The following is a 5,463-nucleotide window of genomic DNA, read 5'->3' as shown; positions in this document are numbered from 1 at the left end:
TGTGTATCCCCTATTGCTGCTCTATGCCCAGAAGTGAACTTTGTGCATTTCTGTGCCTTTCAACTGAGCCTGAGAGGGGGGAGAGGAAAAAAAACCGGACAAACTTCTCAGAGCGTTTGTTCAAGGACACACATACACACTCCTCTGCATCCTGCTTGCAGCAAGAGCAGAGGGAAGCAACTTTGTTTCTTTTTAGCCAGTTTTCAGCTCCTTTTCTCTGGGGGGAGATGGAGAGTTGAACTTTGTTTTCCTGGGACTTCGGGGGTTTTTTTCCCTTCTTCTCTTCTTGACTCTTTCAACATCAGAGCACATTGGGAGAATTTTCTCCTGAGGTGGGGGCCCTGAATGTGGGCCCATGAGCCAGCTGCAAGGAGGAGGAGAGAGACTACACCTACGGAAGTGTTGGGGTTCCTCCCCCCTGCCATGAGGTCATGGGAGAGGGGACCCTGGGGTAGAGGCATGGCCTGGGCACGGGGTCTCCCTGCTCCCTGCTCACATGTGCCCTAATCCTGTTCAGCACTGCTTATTTTGTGTTGCCCTGTGCCAGGAGGGCCCTGGTTGTGCTGTGATTGCTCAGTTCTTTGGCAGTGCCCCGCCCATGTGGCTGGAGAAGAAAGAGCTCTGAAACTTCTCTCAAGAATCGCTCCCTGTTTCTTTGCACGGGCCTCGCTGTCTATGGATGTTTCAGGAGACCCCACCGAAACACAGAAGGACTCTCAAATTATCCCAGCTTTCTCTGCACAGCGAGAGGTTTTAATATTTAGCATTGTTATCCTTTTCCTGTGTGTTTGTTAAAAAAATAGGTTTTATCTCTTTCACTTTCTTCCCAGAAAGTTCTTTTTTCCAAAAACCTGGTGGGGGAGGGCTGGGTGTAACCTGCCTTCTATCAGAGGATATTTTCCTCCACATTTGTCCAAACCGGCACAGCCTGTCCTTTCCTGGGTGTCTGTTGCAGATGGAAGCTGCTGGTGCCATTGTCAGCTTGAAGCCCTCTTTTGATGCAAGCAGATGTTGCCAGGTGTGTTCAGCAGCTGTTGCTCAATGCTTATGCCAAGCTCTTGTGTTCCTCATGGAACCAAGGAGCCATTGTGACACTGCAGGGGCTGATGGCATCAAGGAGGCAATTGTGACAGTACAGAACCTCCTAGAAACAAGGCTCCATTGTGACACCGTGGGGAATCATGGAATCAAGGAGCCCATTGTGACACGGCTGCATGGAACCAATGGTCCATGGTTACATGGCGGATTCAAGAAGAGCACGGTGACACCACGCAACATCACGGAACCATAGGTCCATTGTGACACAGCGGGGCCTCATGGAAACAAGGGGACCATTGTGGCAAAGCAGGGCCTAATGGAAGCATGGAGGGCATTGTGACACTAAGGAAACTCCTGGAACCAAGATGACCACTGGCACATAGTGGAACCTCATGGAAGCAAGCCTCCACGATGGTTTTGGAGGGCCTCAGGGACCACAGGACCCATTGTGACACAGCAGGACCTGGTGGAACCAAGGAGCCTTTGTGATACTCCAGATCCACATGGAAGCCAGGGTGCACTGAGACACAGCGGGGCCTTGTTGGAACCAAAGACACCTCTGCAAAAAGCAGGCTAGCTCATAGAAGCAAGGAGTCCATTGTTACAACATCAAAGCTATGGAAGCAAGGGACCATTGTGACACTGCGGGGCCTCATGGAACCAATTGTCCATGATGACAGTGCGGATCAAAGGAGACCATGGTGACACTGCGGAACCTGATGGAACCAAGGAGCCATTGTGACACAGTGGGGCCTCATGGAATCAAGGAGACCATTGTGACCCAGGTGTTGCATGGGAAGGCAAGGAGCCATTGTGACACTTTGGGCTTCTTCCCTTGAGCTCTGCAGCTGGCTGTCCCAGCCCAGCGCACCATGTGCCACCTGCTCTCCTCAGGGCTCTGCCTGCACACAGCCCCAGGAGAAGTTTTCCTGTTTGCAAGGAAAGAATGGAAAAGCCGGAGCAGGTTTCCTAAACAACAAACCTCACTCAGGAGCCACATGCTCAGTACAGGCTGCCTGGAACGATGTCCCCTTTCTACAAGGGTCAGTGTGAGCAGGAATGATCTCTGGGAGCAGAATTCTCGGAGTCTTTCCACTGAATTCTCTGTCCCTGTGTCTTGGGGTGACTTTATCATGTGTATCCCCTATTGCTGCTCTATGCCCAGAAGTGAACTTTGTGCATTTCTGTGCCTTTCAACTGAGCCTGAGAGGGGGGAGAGGAAAAAAAACCGGACAAACTTCTCAGAGCGTTTGTTCAAGGACACACATACACACTCCTCTGCATCCTGCTTGCAGCAAGAGCAGAGGGAAGCAACTTTGTTTCTTTTTAGCCAGTTTTCAGCTCCTTTTCTCTGGGGGGAGATGGAGAGTTGAACTTTGTTTTCCTGGGACTTCGGGGTTTTTTTTCCCTTCTTCTCTTCTTGACTCTTTCAACATCAGAGCACATTGGGAGAATTTTCTCCCGAGGTGGGGGCCCTGAATGTGGGCCCATGAGCCAGCTGCAAGGAGGAGGAGAGAGACTACACCTACGGAAGTGTTGGGGTTCCTCCCCCCTGCCATGAGGTCATGGGAGAGGGGACCCTGGGGTAGAGGCATGGCCTGGGCACGGGGTCTCCCTGCTCCCTGCTCACATGTGCCCTAATCCTGTTCAGCACTGCTTATTTTGTGTTGCCCTGTGCGAGGAGGGCCCTGGTTGTGCTGTGATTGCTCAGTTCTTTGGCAGTGCCCCGCCCATGTGGCTGGAGAAGAAAGAGCTCTGAAACTTCTCTCAAGAATCGCTCCCTGTTTCTTTGCACGGGCCTCGCTGTCTATGGATGTTTCAGGAGACCCCACCGAAACACAGAAGGACTCTCAAATTATCCCAGCTTTCTCTGCACAGCGAGAGGTTTTAATATTTAGCATTGTTATCCTTTTCCTGTGTGTTTGTTAAAAAAATAGGTTTTATCTCTTTCACTTTCTTCCCAGGAAAGTTCTTTTTTCCAAAAACCTGGTGGGGGAGGGCTGGGTGTAACCTGCCTTCTATCAGAGGATATTTTCCTCCACATTTGTCCAAACCGGCACAGCCTGTCCTTTCCCTGGGTGTCTGTTGCAGATGGAAGCTGCTGGTGCCATTGTCAGCTTGAAGCCCTCTTTTGATGCAAGCAGATGTTGCCAGGTGTGTTCAGCAGCTGTTGCTCAATGCTTATGCCAAGCTCTTGTGTTCCTCATGGAACCAAGGAGCCATTGTGACACTGCAGGGGCTGATGGCATCAAGGAGGCAATTGTGACAGTACAGAACCTCCTAGAAACAAGGCTCCATTGTGACACCGTGGGGAATCATGGAATCAAGGAGCCCATTGTGACACGGCTGCATGGAACCAATGGTCCATGGTTACACGGCGGATTCAAGAAGAGCACGGTGACACCACGCAACATCACGGAACCATAGGTCCATTGTGACACAGCGGGGCCTCATGGAAACAAGGGGACCATTGTGGCAAAGCAGGGCCTAATGGAAGCATGGAGAGCATTGTGACACTAAGGAAACTCCTGGAACCAAGATGACCACTGGCACATAATGGAACCTCATGGAAGCAAGCCTCCATGATGGTTTTGGAGGGCCTCAGGGACCACAGGACCCATTGTGACACAGCAGGACCTGGTGGAACCAAGGAGCCTTTGTGATACTCCAGATCCACATGGAAGCCAGGGTGCACTGAGACACAGCGGGGCCTTGTTGGAACCAAAGACACCTCTGCAAAAAGCAGGCTAGCTCATAGAAGCAAGGAGTCCTTTGTTACAACATCAAACCTATGGAAGCAAGGGACCATTGTGACACTGCGGGGCCTCATGGAACCAATTGTCCATGATGACAGTGCGGATCAAAGGAGACCATGGTGACACTGCGGAACCTGATGGAACCAAGGAGCCATTGTGACACAGTGGGGCCTCATGGAATCAAGGAGACCATTGTGACCCAGGTGTTGCATGGGAAGGCAAGGAGCCATTGTGACACTTTGGGCTTCTTCCCTTGAGCTCTGCAGCTGGCTGTCCCAGCCCAGCGCACCATGTGCCACCTGCTCTCCTCAGGGCTCTGCCTGCACACAGCCCCAGGAGAAGTTTTCCTGTTTGCAAGGAAAGAATGGAAAAGCCGGAGCAGGTTTCCTAAACAACAAACCCCACTCAGGAGCCACATGCTCAGTACAGGCTGCCTGGAACGATGTCCCCTTTCTACAAGGGTCAGTGTGAGCAGGAATGATCTCTGGGAGCAGAATTCTCGGAGTCTTTCCACTGAATTCTCTGTCCCTGTGTCTTGGGGTGACTTTATCATGTGTATCCCCTATTGCTGCTCTATGCCCAGAAGTGAACTTTGTGCATTTCTGTGCCTTTCAACTGAGCCTGAGAGGGGGGAGAGGAAAAAAAACCGGACAAACTTCTCAGAGCGTTTGTTCAAGGACACACATACACACTCCTCTGCATCCTGCTTGCAGCAAGAGCAGAGGGAAGCAACTTTGTTTCTTTTTAGCCAGTTTTCAGCTCCTTTTCTCTGGGGGGAGATGGAGAGTTGAACTTTGTTTTCCTGGGACTTCGGGGGTTTTTTTTCCCTTCTTCTCTTCTTGACTCTTTCAACATCAGAGCACATTGGGAGAATTTTCTCCCGAGGTGGGGGCCCTGAATGTGGGCCCATGAGCCAGCTGCAAGGAGGAGGAGAGAGACTGCACCTACGGAAGTGTTGGGGTTCCTCCCCCCTGCCATGAGGTCATGGGAGAGGGGACCCTGGGGTAGAGGCATGGCCTGGGCACGGGGTCTCCCTGCTCCCTGCTCACATGTGCCCTAATCCTGTTCAGCACTGCTTATTTTGTGTTGCCCTGTGCCAGGAGGGCCCTGGTTGTGCTGTGATTGCTCAGTTCTTTGGCAGTGCCCCGCCCATGTGGCTGGAGAAGAAAGAGCTCTGAAACTTCTCTCAAGAATCGCTCCCTGTTTCTTTGCACGGGCCTCGCTGTCTATGGATGTTTCAGGAGACCCCACCGAAACACAGAAGGACTCTCAAATTATCCCAGCTTTCTCTGCACAGCGAGAGGTTTTAATATTTAGCATTGTTATCCTTTTCCTGTGTGTTTGTTAAAAAAATAGGTTTTATCTCTTTCACTTTCTTCCCAGGAAAGTTCTTTTTTCCAAAAACCTGGTGGGGGAGGGCTGGGTGTAACCTGCCTTCTATCAGAGGATATTTTCCTCCACATTTGTCCAAACCGGCACAGCCTGTCCTTTCCTGGGTGTCTGTTGCAGATGGAAGCTGCTGGTGCCATTGTCAGCTTGAAGCCCTCTTTTGATGCAAGCAGATGTTGCCAGGTGTGTTCAGCAGCTGTTGCTCAATGCTTATGCCAAGCTCTTGTGTTCCTCATGGAACCAAGGAGCCATTGTGACACTGCAGGGGCTGATGGCATCA

The sequence above is a fragment of the Aphelocoma coerulescens genome, unplaced genomic scaffold, assembly GCF_041296385.1.
Source record: "Aphelocoma coerulescens isolate FSJ_1873_10779 unplaced genomic scaffold, UR_Acoe_1.0 HiC_scaffold_83, whole genome shotgun sequence".
NCBI lineage: Eukaryota > Metazoa > Chordata > Aves > Passeriformes > Corvidae > Aphelocoma > Aphelocoma coerulescens.
This window is presented reverse-complemented; position numbering follows the sequence as displayed.